General features: G+C 46.2%; 1 long non-coding RNA gene across 1 annotated transcript; it reads left to right on the top strand.

The window, feature by feature from the left end:
- Window positions 1-4,708: 4,708 nt before the first annotated feature.
- LOC110305779 (uncharacterized) lies at window positions 4,709-14,124 on the top strand. The gene is made up of 3 exons (XR_002379188.2): window positions 4,709-4,817; window positions 13,798-13,958; window positions 14,042-14,124. It is a non-coding gene; the product is annotated as an uncharacterized LOC110305779 (long non-coding RNA).
- The last annotated feature ends 1,853 nt before the right edge of the window (window positions 14,125-15,977 follow it).

A 15,977-nucleotide genomic window follows, 5' to 3' on the forward strand; every position in this document is an offset into this window, starting at 1 on the left:
TTACTACAAGACATTAAATAGACAGAGGGACACGGGGAGTCAGGGAAGTCCCCGCTGCCTCAAATAAGTCTCAGCACTCTTAAAGTAGCCTCACCAGACAGTTACTTTTCTAGAAGGTTCTATGGCACTACTTATTTTCCGAGACAGATTATGGAAGGTGTTTTAGATTCTTATGAAAAAGAGAAAGACACGGTTGTTAGTTTCCGAGTCCTAGTCCCTGTGTGGTCTGCAGCCCCGAGGCTTGGAATTCTCTACATAATGGGAGGGGCAGCAGTGCAATATGCTAATTGGTCCGAGGTGTTATTGCTGCCTCTGAAGTCAGTGACCGCTGTCTTTTTGTTTAAGTGTGGTAACTGCTGTCTGTGGCATCTGGCACCCAGAGAGGTGCTGCTGTGAAGTAAAAACAATAAAGAAGAAAGACATGTGTTTCACTCACCACATGGCTGTCCTGGAAAGATTTCTTGGAACATTGGTCAAGCTCTTAGAGTATGTCAGTCACTGGCGTGTCTGTCAAGCCTGGCTGTGTATTGGAATCACCTAGGAATTCCTGAAAATCCCAGCACTGGGTTCTGCCTTACATCAGCTGTATTGGAATCAAGTGGGTACATAGGAGGGGGGGACATCACTCTTCTGTGGGGATTAAATTTAGGGTCTTGAGCTTGCTAGGGAAGTGCTCTACCACTGAGCCACACTCTCCTCCCATTCTTCCCTCATCTCCTCCTTTTCCCTTCTTCCTCTTTCTTCTCTTTTTCCTGATATTTTCCTTTGCTCCCAACATCTTTCTCCTCTTCCTCTCCTTCATCCCTCTTCACTTCCTCCTCTTTTTCCACCTCTTTCTCCTCCCCTCCCCTTTCTTTTTCTCCTCTCTCCTCTTTCATTTTCTCCTCCTTTTCCTCTCCCCTCTTCTTCCTGACTTCCTTATCCTCCTTCTTTTCTTCCTCCATTCTTCTCTATCCATATCCTCCTTTTCTTTATTTTATTCTTCCTTTGTATTTTGAGGCAGGTTTCACTCAACAGCGAAGAATAACCTTGAACTTCGGACTGTCCTTCACAACCACACCTTTCAGTACAGCCACGTTTATAGAGTCACAGTCCAGCCCAGTGAACTTGTTCTTGGAGGTTACCATGTGATGGAGTCCCCTAGGCAGCTTGTTAAGTGCCTCAGAGTCCTGACTCAGTAAGGGAAGGGGCCAGTGGGCTATGTTTGTGAGCCCCCCCACCCCCCGCCTCTCCGAGGGTGAACTTGAATGATTGTGTGCAAGTCAGGAATTGTGTTCATTTCACAGTCAGGAAGAAAGATATTAAGAACAGCTAAGCAGTTTGCCCAGGGTTATAAGGTAGGTCACTGTCAGAACCAGGAGTCAAAGCCAAGCCTCTCAGGGTTGGCCGTGAAAATAGAATGAAGACTTGTAAAAGTCTATCTTTTGGAAATGGGAAATCTGGGTAAGGAAAAGAAGTCTAGCAAGTAGAACTGACACTCTTGATCTTGAGGCTCTAAGGGACAGAGCTGGGACTTGAGATCTGGACCATTCCCTTCAGACTGTCAGGGTAGGCATCAGCAAGCCAATCACTAACCATCAGGGAAGGCATCTGGACTCCTTGTTGCGTGGCACACAATAGGCTGTTAAGTGGTGATTAAAAAAAAAAAGAAAAAAAAAAAAAAGAAAAAAGAAAAAAGAACAGACAGAAAGCTGCAGTGAGGGAGGGAAGTGGACCCTATAGGTTCAGGTTCATTCGGTTCTCTAGTGCTCATTTATAGGCTTGACCACTAGAGGGCGATGTCCGACAAGAGAAAGAAAGACACTGCTCCACCATTTCTAGGATTGGAGACTGTAATTCTTCTGTAGCTGGGCATTTAAAGCCAAAGCGAGGGGCAGGGGCGGGGGCGGGGGGTGGGGGGAGGGAAGGGGGTGTTAATTCACCGAATGATTAAAGTGTTCGCTGCCCCTCCTGCTCACAGGCTGCTGGGAAACATCCTCAAGACACACTGACCCATGGACCCTTCTAGATGCAAAGTCCACTGGTCAAGGGAAGGGAAAAGGAAATCTAGGTTGGTCTGAAATTTGGATGTTTACAGATAGTAGGAGGTTTTCAAAAAAAGGACATTTTGTAGCTTCCCAGACATTCACAGCATCGATGGGAGTTAATGTTTCGAGAAATGGCAATATAATGAAGTTGCATGCTGAATTAATTTTCCATAAATAAAACAGGACATTTTCATGGCTTGCTTTTCCTGCCCCATCATGGGGGTGTGTTCTTTTAGCGACTGAGCAACACCCCCTTTCTCCCAATCTACCTCTTCGGGTGAGGCTGGCCAGGGGTTTGAACCTGGACTGTTTGCTCTGGTTATGCAGCCCTGGGTGATTCACCTGACTAGGTGCTGACTAGGAAAGAGAAGCGAGGGATGACATTGCACATTTGTCAGGAGCATCCTAGGGAGGATGTGCCTAAGGGTCTTAGGTATCATTCGAAAAACCTTCAGTGTATATTGACTATTTTCCATGCATTAGCCCAGTTCATGGTCAAGACTGAATGGACCCTCCTTGAAACACCATCGAATCCTTCATCCTTCCCTTTGTCTCTCTTCTGTCCAGAGATGCTAGAGAGCAGCTGTGCAAAGCCTGTGAGGGTTGTATCTCCTTAGGGCCATCGCCAACCCCAAGATTTGTATTTTAGAAGCTCATTGAACTGGAGAGGAATGAGCTTCAAGTGTCAGCCTCTGGAGACACAAAACTATTAGAGCTAATGGCGGTGCCAATTAGCATAACTACTGCACACACAGAGTGAGCTGGGCACGGTGCTGGAGGGCTTGTGTGCACTTTCTTACCATGAACCCTATGAGATGTTTTATGATGTCACGTTTTCATGTGGGGACAGTGAGGGTCAGAGAATGTCAACAACTATGCCCAAGACACACAGCTCTGGAGCGATAAACCTGAAGCCAGAGCCAGCTGTGACTCTGATGTTTGCTGTGGAGAAGGGGCCAGTAATCAAACATGCGACAAAATGATAACTTGCTCTTAAGGTGGCATCTGTGGGATGGCTTTGTATCCCTTCAGGAGACTACAAGGAGGAGGAAGCCATGTGTGACAGAGACTGGGGAGCATATGGACCTGTGGTGTCATGTGGGGAGATCTCTGGGGTCTGCTAAGGGTTCAGGAGGGAGAGATGAGGAAGGGGAAGGCCTGGGAGAAAACACCTGCAGCAAAGGCAAGGGGAGAAACGTGGCGTCTGTTTCAGGGACATCAAAAGACAGAGGAGTTACCTGTCATGAACTGCACGTGGAGGAAGGGGAAACTGAAACATGGGGAAGCAGCAGCCTTGGCTAAGGGCAGTGGCTTAGAGGCAGGGTTAGGATAGGAAATGCCATCCACAGGACCCCAGAGCTTCTGCAGGGTGGCAGTCATCTAAGAGTCTCATGTCCATCACCAATAAGGAAAAATACTGCTAGCCCCTGGGAGGATCTAGGCCAGCCAGTCACCCAGCCACAGCCAGGGCTCCGATGGCGGGGATGTGGGACTGTGGTAGCAGAACAAGTTCCCTTTCTTTCCTCTCCTTTCTTTTTTCTTTCTCCCTTCTCCCTTCTTCTCTTTTGAAACAGTGCTACACTCTAGCCCATGCTAGCCAAGGCTGACCTTATAGATGTGCTGCAGTCATCCTGCTTCAGTCTTGTGAGTGTGGGCTTGATCTACCCACAATCTAATCCACAGACAGCTGGAATAATTCCCAAGGTTTAAGATGTTGACAAAAGACTGTCTGTGCACCACACCCGGATTTATTTCTCCTCCTCCTAGGGAACACATTACTCCCCCCCTTTAAAAAAATATTTCATAATCTCTCTCACCAAAATATAACAAAGTGTGAGATGAGTTTAGAATCCAGCAAGTAAGGGACCAGAGAGGGTCCCATCCCAGCCTGCTCTGCTTCGTGATTGGTTCTTCTTTCTTCCCCGATTCTGTAATTGTCATCCTGCCTTTCTCCCCAGCCCCTTAAGGCACCTGGTCATAGACAAGGTTTCATGGGCTGAAAGGTTTTAATGGGCTGTTGCCTGATAGAGACAACCAGGAGAACCTACCCCAGTCTGCCTGCTGCTTGGCAGTCTTCTGCCATATGAGTCTCTAGGATTCTACTTCTTCTCCCTACCTGCCCCACCGCAGCAGTTGCTGATAGATAGTGAATGTTCCAAGCTCCACCACAGCCAAGCTCTAGGTATTTGGTTCTTGACCCCCAAGAGCATCCTTCTATAGTTGTCATGGCCTTGAAGAGATACTTGTAGAGTCTGGAGTGATATCCATTAACCTCAGACCAGGTACTGAGGTTGGGTCTAGTGTAGAATAGAAGTCATTTGTAGACGAAGGTAGGAATAAGAGGCATCAGAGAACATCCCCTGTTTATGGGTTTAAAATGTAATCACCAAGTTAATAATAAGAATATGGACTGGCCTGTTTTTCTCTGTGGAGGAGAGAAGAGAACCTGCACATTAATCAATCAATCGATTAATTAATTAATTAATTAATGATCTACTTAGCATTTGCACACTGAGCATCTATTCTGGTGGAGAAGACCAGAGACAGCATAGGATGAAATGAATAGAACCTTTGCCTTCATTGGGCCCTTCATTCTATTGTGGAAAGGAACTGGCCAATGAGCAAACAGGTCTAACACAATTCCTCGATAATGAGGAAAGCAACTAGGCAACAGGCAGAAGGGCTGGCAGAAGGGATCTGTCTGCACACGGACCATCTTTCTAGGTGTGGGTGGCACTACCATCAGGTGGCTTTTCTTCTAAGTAGATGGGTCTTCATTCACAGAATCAGGTTTGTGTCATACAGAAGAAATATTATCCAGATCAGTACCTCACAGGGGGGGTCGGAGCCGGCGTGTTGAGAATCAGTACCTCATAGGGGGGTCAGAGCCGGCGTGTTGAGAATCAGTACATCATAGGGGAGTTCAGAGCCGGCGTGTTGAGAATCAGTACCTCATAGGGGAGGTCAGAGCCGGCGTGTTGAGAATCAGTACCTCACAGGGGAGGTCAGAGCCGGCGTGTTGAGAATCAGTACCTCACAGGGGGGGTCGGAGCCGGCGTGTTGAGAATCAGTACCTCATAGGGGAGGTCGGAGCTGGCGTGTTGAGAATCAGTACCTCATAGGGGGGGTCGGAGCCGGCGTGTTGAGAATCAGTACCTCATAGGGGAGGTCGGAGCCGGCGTGTTGAGAGTGAGGTTCATCAAAGCTCCACACGAGGAACCTGTGTCCGTTCTTCTAAAGTGAAGGTGGGCACATACATTCAAGAGGCATGATCATATTGATTATATGTTCTAGCACTCGAGTCTGCCTGCAGAAAGCAAGGCTCAGGCACCATCTCTTGGGGAGGTGTGCAGGCATTGTCTTGACTCTCGTAGAAATACCAGGACTTCTAGGATTCAGGTTCCCAGCGTGGCTATGCCTCACCATGGGATCTATGTCATATGTGGTCCTGTGCTTGAACTAAATCTGTATTAGTAGTTCACTTATGTCTTGTAGATATCCCTTGCTTCAAAGACCACACCGTGGTTGACTGAATGCAGTTTTTATCATCAGAGAATCCTTTTGCTTTGGAGACTGAGATTCCACTAAACAAGGCTGATGTTTAGTATTCCTATAAGATACTTGGTGACTTTAAGCAGTACTAAATGGGTTGGGGAATGTAGCCCAATTGGTAGAGCACTTGCCTAGGACTTACGAAGCCTTGGGTTCCATCCCCAGTGCTTCATAAAATAAGCGTGGTGGTACCTGCCTGTAATCTCAGCATGTTGGAGGCAGACGAAGTTCAAAATCATCCTTGGCCAAGTAGAGAGTTGCAGATCTTTACGAGATAGTGTGTGGCCATACTATCTTGAACATACAAGATTTAATCTGATCTTGGAAACTGAGCTGGGTTGAGACTGGTTACCAATTGAATGGGAGGAACCAGATCAGCTTGAGATACAGAAGACCCTGTCTTAAAACAAACAAACAAACAAACAAACAAACAAACAAACAAACAAACAAACAAACCCAACAACAACAAAGCAAAACAGAACAAAACCAAAACCAAACAAAGCCCCAAAGCAACCATCAGCCCCACCCAAACCCACATTTTGGAAATTTTAAGGATTTTTTCTTACCCATTGTCCTTCCATCATATAGAGGGATTTATTGAAAACCTTATAGCTAGGGGACAATGCTTAAGGCACATGTTTAGATGGGCCAGACATGGTTGCTATTCTCTACTGTCAGACACTCTGAATCAACAGGTAGTTGAAATATGAGGCTATGAGAGGAAATAGCTGGAGATGGAGCTATTTTTTCTGTTGCAATGATAAAATGCTGTGTCTGAGGCAGCTTATAGAAGAATTTACACATTTTGGCCTACAGTTAGAGAGAAAAGAGTCCATTATAGTGGGGAGGCAAGGCAGAAGACAGGCATGGACAGCAGAAGCTGGAAGCTGAGAGTTCATATCTTCAAACATAAGCGCATAGCTGAGAGCAAACTGAAGTCGTGTGAGGCTTTAAATCTCAAAACTCACCTGCAGTGACATACTTCCTTCAGCAGGGATGTACACCATCTAGACCTTCCCCAATCGTGCCACCTCCTGGGAACAAAATTCTCAACTATGTGAGTCTATGGGAGACACTCGTGGATGCTAAAAGACAAAGGTCAAGGATGGCTTCCTGGAGAAAATAGCTGACTGGATGAAGAGTTTGGGGGGATATTAAACCCTTAGGGAAGAGTTGAGACAAACCTGGTTCTCAGAAGGAGGAAGTTTGTATACTAGAGATCACGTCCATGGGATGGAGTTGAGGTGTGCGTTATTAGTGTGCTCAATCTGTCACAACAACCTACGTGTTTACTCATGACTCTGAAAGCTAGAAGTTCAAGATAATGATTCAGGTAGTTTCTTTTGAGATCTTTCCTTTTGCTTATAGGTGCCTGTCTTCTCTTCTTTGTCTTCTGTATGTGATTATGCCCAAATCTTCTCTCTCTCTCTCTCTCTCTCTCTCTCTCTCTCTCTCTCTCTCTCTCTCATACGAGTACCAGTTTTCTTGGATGATAACTCATCTAAATGGCCTTGCTTTGACCTAGTTGTCTCTTTAAATAGTCTGTTTCTACATACAGCTATGTTCCGAGGTGCCGAAGTTGGGGCAGGTGAGAGTTGGAGGGATGCAACTCAGCCTGTAGTGGCGAAGTCAGTGGTGATGGTAGCCCCCATCGAGTCAGTAAAGAGTCCCAGGAGAACAGCAGGGTTCCTGGTCCCTTCCACAGAGTCCCTAGGACAGGAAGTAAAAGCTGGTGATGGCCTGAGAGATGGATTTAGAGGCTGTTGGGTTGAGGCAGATATCAGAAGGTTAAAGCAAGAGGTGTTCTGATGATCACCTGCTGGGGCAGGGCAGAAGAGGACCCAAGTGTGGGTGCTCCATGGAAAAAGTTCCTGATCTGATGTACGAAGGTAAGTCCATGGTGGGCCTCTATGCTGGTTTGATGGGTCTGTGGGACAATATAGCCAGGTCCTCCCTTTTGGAAGCAATCTGAGTTAGAGACACGAATGGGAACTTACCTGTTCTGGATGATCTGGGGAGCCTTGGGTTGAGTGAGAAAGGAGACTAGCCATGAGGCTGCATCTTTGCTAGGGAACTTACAGTGCTTCATACTGACACACACTGGGATGTGTGTGTACCAAATGACTAACACCTCCGCTCTCATGGAAGGAAGCTCAGTTGATTATCTAGTCGATGGTCTCCTGTCTGAAGAGCCTCTGGGGTCTGTAAATGGTAACGAACTTTGGGTATCTTGGGTGTTTATTCCCTTCCCAAGATCTGAGGGCGTTTAATCAGTCCTTGGTGCCTGATGAGTCACTGAATGTCCTTCTAGCTGAGTCACCTGAGGCCCCCTCTAGGGAAGGACAGCAGAGCTCTTGGAGGCAGATCCACCACATGCTTGTTTATCTGAGGAAGAGAGGAGAGGGGTGTGATTGTCCCAGCCAGCGAGAGCCCCCCAGTGTTCTCTCGCCGTGCCCTGACACAGGCGTGCATCACGACATCAATGGACAGAGAACAGTAACTGGGCTTGAGAGTGTATGATTTGTACTTTTGGTTGTGGTTACAGATTTGTCTTTGAAAATGTCTTTGTTGTGTTGCTTTCATAAAGACAGCAGCTGACATTTATAGAATCCTCACTAGCTCCCAGACAATGCACAAAGCACCTTACGTGCGTTGTCTTGATTCATCTCTTCAGGTAAGCACCTGGGTTTCTCCAGAAATATCAAAGCACAGAGAAATAAAGCTTTGCCCAAGGCTGGATGGTTTCTGAGCTGCAAGGCTGAGGCGAAGCCTGACGGGCAGATGTCAGGACTCCCACAATCCATCACCATGCATGCAGCTGCCTCTGTGGTCACCATCTAGTATGCGGGTGCATGGAGGTGGCTTCATGGTCAAACACTCCTGGGGCTCATTCTAGATCCTCCAGTCACAGGTGACAAGATGAAAGGGCCTGAATGTTCATCTCTTTTCTCTGTTCTGTAGGATGAGGTTGAGATGCCTTCTAGAACAGAATTCTGGGGTGAGTTTGGTGAGGATGAGGTATATTGTAAGTCACTCAGACCATCCTTGGAATTCTGAGAATGCTTGCTGTAGACGGTCTCTCCCAAAATTAGTGTATTGGTGTTTGTCCCACCCCACATGGTCCCCTTTGTACTGTGTGGCGGTGACACTCCTTCAGTAAGCACTTGATTTAGAGTCTCAACTCCTGAACCTAAGAGCATCTTTGCAACTGCCTCAGCCAACAGAATGTGACAGAGGGCACATGGCATGACCTCTGAGCATAAGTGATTGAGAATCTGGGGACATGTCCTCACAGAGCCAGGATATAGGATGTGAGAAGTCTGTTTGCTTCATAGTCCTCATGCTCATGAAGAGATCCCACAAAGGGTGACATCCAACGAGAGCCAGCTCTTCTTGTGCTAGGCCTTCCCACCTTCCCTTCCTAGGCAGCAACTGGAGACTAAAGCTTCCTTCCCATCTTGTCTGTCAGCCTCAGACCTAGCCCTAGCCTCAGCTTCAAACCATCCCACATGATTTTGAACAGAGCAAAGACAAGCATGTCCTACCAAGATTTCAGGTCTGCGAACACATAGACCTTTCTGGGTTAAGCCTTTACATCTTCAGGTGAGTTTTTTTATTAGTTCCTTGAGAATTTTGTATAATATGTTTTGATCACATTTACTCTCTGCTACCCCTTCCAGATCTACACTCCCCTTCCCCACTTGCCCACCTTTGTCCTTTATTTTATTTTATTTTATTTTATTTTATTTTATTTTTAACATATCAAATCCAAATGGCATCACTCTTATGCTCTTGGATGTGTGACTACTGGGGATGACTGACCTATAAGGCTATAACCTTAAAGAAAATTGATGCTCAGCTTCCTAGCAGGTATTGATTACTCAGAGCCTCTCAGCTAGTGGTTGAGTTTCATTCCCATTTCTTATCTTCATGCTGGAATTTTATCTGGCTTGAGCTAGCATAGGTTTTGTGCATACTGTCACAAGAGCTGTGTTGTGCATATGTGCGACCACCCTATTGTGTTGAGTGATTTTTAATGCAGCACTGGGACACAGTAAAAAAAAAAAAAAAAGGATTCAGGTTTACACGGTACTATGTAGGAGAATAAACAAAAGTATACTCTCCTTATATTCAAAGCCTTTTCTTCAGCCTGTTGGCAGCATAGTCCTTGGCAAGGATCTCAATCCCTCAGTTGTCTCATCTGTGTGATATGGACTGACTATGGTTATGGCTTCAGAAGGTTATGGCGACGGTAAAATAGAAGTCCATTACTAATGAGTGGCAAGGACCTAACGTTCGCCTATGTTGGGGTTTCAATTCAAACAAACAGTCTGACCCCAGACTACAATCCATTAAACCACAGCCCATGATATTCTACCCAATTTCTGAAACCTATACCAGACAGGAACACCCGAGTATACCCCAGTGCTCATGGTAGGACATGATTTCTGGTCCTTCCTGGCACCTGGTCTGTTCTGTGGTCCTTGGTGGGTGGTGCTCAGTGCTGCAGGCTGTATCCTCACTTCTCTTTTATGAGCACAAGATTATGTTGGCTTTTCTGGCAGTCACCTCATGGTGTTGACTCATCCTGAGTTGGCAGTGAAAACCCTGGAGTGTTTTTTACCACATGTGCTAGCATCCAGCTGCATTCCTTCTCAGCTAGGATTGGCACAGGGGGAGACTTCGGAAGCCAGTCTGCAAAGCTGTCTGTCTTGTTCCCTTTGGGTCACTGTTATACCTGCCTGGTAAAGAGTCAAGCTGATCTGCTGGGTCCCCAGAGACATCCTGGATCCTTGTAATACGTCCCCCCTCCTTGCTTAGGTCAGTTTGAGTGCCTGACTGGTATTGATCATAATAAAAGAGTACAGAAAGACTAACCTCTGGTCTGCTAGTCCAGGAGGAAAGACAGGGTAAGGATGTCAGGGGACAAGACTGAGAAAGCCATTGTGATGGTTTTTATATGTTTGGCCCAGGGAGTGGCACTATTTGGAGGCATGGCCTTGTTGGAGTAGGTGTGTCATTCTGGGTGTGGGCTTTAATACCCTTGTCCTAGCTGCCTGGAAGCTTGTCTTCTGCTAGCAGCCTTCAGATGAAGATGTAGAAATCTCAGTTCTTCCTGTACCATGCCTGCCTGGGTGCTGCCATATTCCCACCTTGGTGGTAATGGACTGAACCTCTGAACCTGTAAGCCAGCCCCAATGTAATGTTGTCATTTATATGACTTGCTTTGGTCATGGTGTCTATTCACAGAAGTAAAACCCTAAGATAGCCATCATGGGGGACTTATGCCATGTGTCCACACTTTCCTAGCTTGTGGCAGTGTCGTCATTGGTCATGAACTTTCTGATGAGTTTGTATATGGCCTTGTGATGATCGGTTTTGATTTCCAACCTGATGCAACTTAGAATCAGCTGGGAAGAGAGTCTCAATGAGGCATTGTCTAGATCAGATTGACCTGTGGCAGTGTGTGTGTGTGCGCGCGCGCGCGTGCGCGCACGCGCGAGTCTGTGTTGATGCTTTAATCAATGTGGGAAGATCCAGGCGAAAAGTGGGTGGCATCACTTTTTTTTTTTTCTTAGTTTTTGGCCCTAACTACATAGGAGTAGAGGAAGTGCATTGCGTCACAGGCATTTCTATCTTTTTACTCCGGGCTGCTTCAGGTCCTTACTTTAACTTTCCTGCAACAAAGAACTAGAACCTGGAATTATGAGCGAAAGAAGCCCTGCCTCCCACAAGTTACTTGTGGTCAGGATACTTTATCACAGCCACAGAAATGAAACTAGAGTATGCCTGGACTTGATCGGTAGTCACCTGACTAGGACAAAGGACAGAGCTTCAGACAGGGCCTATGTTCTCAGAAGACTTGTGCTTCCTGCAGAGGTGGATCAGGTGGCTTCCAGTCTCCCCAGGTCGACTATCACCCAACCCACATTATTTTTTTTTTTTCAATTTGTCCACAGGGATCAAATAATATTTTTTCCTTGCCTACTTTCTTGCTGAGCTACAAATTCTCTAAGTGATGGCCTTACTTGATCATACTTGAGTGCCAATACTACATACTGTACTTGCTCAGGTAGTCACTGGGTAGTCAGTGTGACTATGGATTTCTGGGTGACTGAGTACAGTTCTGGGGTCTAACAACATCTCTTCAGCAGTCACTGGTGAGATTCTGACTCTTGTGGAGAGGAGATCACCAGGGGCTCTGCTTAGGCACTGTGAGATGCACAGTCAAATAAACACTGGTATATCCACTGGTATATCTACAGTTCTCTGCAGAACAGTATCAAAGGACTGTGATGATGATGCCGTCAAAGGCTGAGCTGCCTCTGCACGTCCTGCTACCTTGTCCTTGAGTCCTCCAATTATGTCTTATTGATCTGCATCTTTCTCCAATTACTCCCCAGCCTGAGGCTCCTTTTCTATTCTGAGAACGGGAAGCTGTACCCTTAAAGATCCTTATTTATCTATGCCTAAATATTCAAAGCTCAAAGTGAATCAGCAACTTCCTTTTCCTTCCTTCTTCTTTCTCCTTATGTCTTCCTTCAGAGAAGGCCTATAAACGGCCAGGTTGAACCCAAATGGGGAGTGGCCCACAGGAGGAATAAATGCTAAAATGAAAAAGCACATTGATGAACACCTTAAAGTATTAGCAACTTAGACAATGGACAGAAACTTGCCCAATGGACAGAAACTAAGCCAATTGGAAGAAGTTTTTCTGAGCACACTGTGGAGAGGGAGTCCAGGATGTAGACAGAGCAAGACCAGAGGAGACACATCAGAAGCCTGGAGGGAAGGGTTTTGTGTCACATAGTTTTTTACTTCTTATAATAACTTGAAAGTGGAAATAAATATTTTGACTCATGGTTTCAGTGTTTTTAGACCACAGTTGCATGGCTCTGTTATTTCTGGGCTTGAGGTAAAGGAAAGCATTTTGTCAGGGAGAGTGAAATAAGCCATACCGTCTTCTTTGTAGTGGCCAGGAAGACAAAGCTAGAGAGATGGCTTGGTGACCCAAGTCAGGTTCCTAGCACCCATGCTGGTCGACTTATAGGTGCCATTAATCCCAGTACTCCAGGGAGATTTGATGCCCTCTTCTGGACCCTGTGGGCACTGCACTTGCATGCATACACACAGAATTCAAAATAAAAATATTTTTAAAGTGGGGAGAGAGTGGCAGGTGTTGTAAACAAAACTCACCCCTCCAGGGCATGTTCCCTGTGACCTGTGCCTCTAGCCTATTAAGTTACAAATCCATAATGGGTTAATTCACTGATAAGATCGGGGCACTCATCATCCCATCAAATCCCATTCAACTCCCAAAGGTCACACCCTAAACACGAATGGACTGGGGCAGCCTTCGACGCATGGACTTCGCAGTGGGAACATTTCAGATCCAAATTACACCAGCTCTCACTGCTTTTTACCTTCTTTGGTGCTGAAGGAGCTCAGCAGTGCCTCATTTTTAGAGTCTACTCTCTTTAGATTGAATTTCCTCCATTTTGATTGCTCTCCCTCCCCTCCCTCCCCTCCCTCCCCTCCCTCCCCTCCCTCCCCTCCCCTCCTCTCCCCTCCCCTTCTCTTCCCCCCTCTTCCCTCCCTCTCTCCCTCCCTCCCTCCCTCACTTCCCTCCCTTCTTCTCTTCTTGCCTGCCTTCCTTTCTCCATTCCTGTCTGTCTTCCTTTCCTTTTTCTGGCCTCATCTTCCTTTTCTCTCCCCTCTCCTTCTCTCCCCCCCCCCCATGCTCTCTCTTACTGAGACAAGGTCTCACGTAGCCCAGACTAGCTGCAAACTTGCTATGTAGCTAGGAATGACCGTAGACTTCTCCTCAGTCCTCTTGCCTCTAGCTCCCAAATGCCAGGATTATAGGCAGGCCTCACCACATCTGATTAATCCAGTGCTGGAGACCACACTCAGGATTTGTGCGTGCTAGACACTAACTCTACAAACTGAGCCACAACCCAGCCCTCTGGTTTTTAATGCTTTGTCAAACATATATATGGCATACACTCATTCAGCCCTACCCACAATCTAAATGTACCAACTAGAAATACTGCCATGTAACTACCAGAGGACACTATTAAAAACATACAAGTAAGAGGGTATAGCAGATATTCAGTGAGCCACAGTATATTTGCATGCTGGGTCTATGGAGAAACACCTCTGTTTTTTCTCATAAGCTGAAAGCCAAGAACTAATCTTGAATATTACTCTCCAACAGGAAAGAAACACAGTAGGCCTGTATAGGCCAAGTGTCTTCCTACCTGTGGTTCATCAGCTCTTACTGCGGCAAGATCCCCCAGTATGAACATAACTCAAGCAAGCGGCTGTGTTGATTAGCAAATATCATCACATGGGGCCACAGATCACCTTAACATTGGGGTATTTTGTTTGCAAATGCTCTAACTTTAATGTATTGTTTGAATATTAAATCAATAAAACTAAGAATAAAAATTCTTTTGCAGGATCAACCTGGTGGCTCCTTGTGGTACTGTGTGGCAGCTCACCCAACTCGTCATTGTCTGGTAGTGTTACTTAAGAATGTAGGAATCAGGTTTGGTGGTTTTTTGATTTGGGAATCATTGCTTGGTTTCCACTTGTAGGGCATACAGTTCACTCAAAGTATATGTAGGGGACCTTCCCAGGGTGTAGATAGAGGTAAGGGAGCAACAAGGGAAGTTAGTATACTACCAGAGATAGAAATTGCTAGAAGTTTTACCTTTACTGGGCTTAAGTAGATAAGGAAGGGAGCAGTTAGGAAGGACTGGTGGCAGCTGTAGAGACTGTAAGACCGTAGAGATGCATGGTATGAGTCACTGCTCTCAGTAGAGAAGGCGACCTCCTCCTACAGTGCCACCTGGGCAGACACATGTTAGTGTCCTGAGCTGCTGAATCTAATCAGGGTCAGAGTTCAGGAGATCCTATTTCAGATCCATCAGTGTTCTCCTCTCTGGGCTCCCAAGCATGCTAGACACGGATTGATTTGGGAGCAGCAAATGCAAGTACCCACCCCATCTCAAGCTGTGTGCCTCTGTGCATTTCATCTCTTCTCTGATCTGTGATGAACTAGCCAAGCAAATGCAATCCAGAGGGGACAGGGTTTACAGTGCCTTACAGCTCCAGAGGTGACCCAGCCTATCACATAGGGAAGCATGAGACTGACCTAGCAGTCAGGAATCAGAGTGACAGGAAGTGGGTCCGTGTTATATAACTTCAAGGCATGGTCCCTAGAGAAGCACTTCCTCCAGCAAAGCTTTACCTCGTACAGTTTCTACAACCTTCTTGCACTGCACCATTGACGGAGGAACAAGTGTTCACGCTCGTGAGTCTATGGGGGTTGTTCCGAATTCATTCCACAACACTCTACTGAATCGCTGCCCCATGTATCATTTGCTCTGTGGGCTGGGAGATTCAACTCAGGGGAGTGCAGAGTTCAGTGTGCTAAGGACTCTATCATGTTCATCTGTGGCCCTGTTCCCAGTACTTACTGTCATGCCTGGCTGGTGATAAGGTGCACTGGTCCTGAGAACATGAGTGCCTGTATATGTCTGACTACCTCATATTTGCCATTCTTGGAAGGTCTTTGGGGCAAAGGATAGTTCAATATTCTGTTTGAAGACAAAGGGGATGATGTAGTGCATGCATATCCATGACTGAGGGGGTGCACGAGTCCTAAGCGCAGGACACTTGGAAAGCACCTGGCTGTTCATTCCTTGGTACCGACTTTATATCAGAATTCAATTTCAATTTCATTAAATTCACCAAGAGTTCTTTTTTCCTCAAGGGTATGCTAGACTCACACTGCGTCTCTTCTCCTGCCTTGTTCCCACAGTGTCCCGTATAACAGCATCTGTTTCATTTCGAAGTCTCTGTATAGGTCCCTTGTTCAAGAAGTAGAGTGTGGCTAGTCAGTGACTTCTTGAGGATTTGCCTCTCAAAGTCTCATGAATAATTTTAGCACTCATGGTGCTGGAGCAGGAGGCTTGCTGCAAGTTGAAGGCCATTCTGAGCAATAGAGTGAGTTCTAGATCAGCATGGTAGGATCCAGAGTGGGATCTTGTCTCAGAACACAGTGGATAGACAGACAGACAAACAGAAAATACAGACAGAACATGTCTCGTCTTTCTCTCCACCTTTTTTTCTTCTCTCCTTAAGACAAGCAGAAGGCATACTCATCATTTGCACTCAAGACACCAGAAGGAACATTCCAGACTTATCAAGCGAATGACTGCTGGTCATTCATGGTGTGACCAAAGTGTAGAGTGCTTTGCATCTGTAGAGCTTGGGTTTGAACTCTAGCCCAGTTGTATGAGCTTAGACGAGGTACCTCTCCTCTGAACCTCAGTTTTCCAATCTCTAAAATGGAAATATTAATGGGACCAGGTAGCATAAAGAATTCAA

Source organism: Mus caroli, unplaced genomic scaffold (genome assembly GCF_978045245.1).
Source record: "Mus caroli unplaced genomic scaffold, Mus_caroli_1 scaffold_13, whole genome shotgun sequence".
Taxonomy (NCBI): Eukaryota; Metazoa; Chordata; class Mammalia; order Rodentia; family Muridae; genus Mus; species Mus caroli.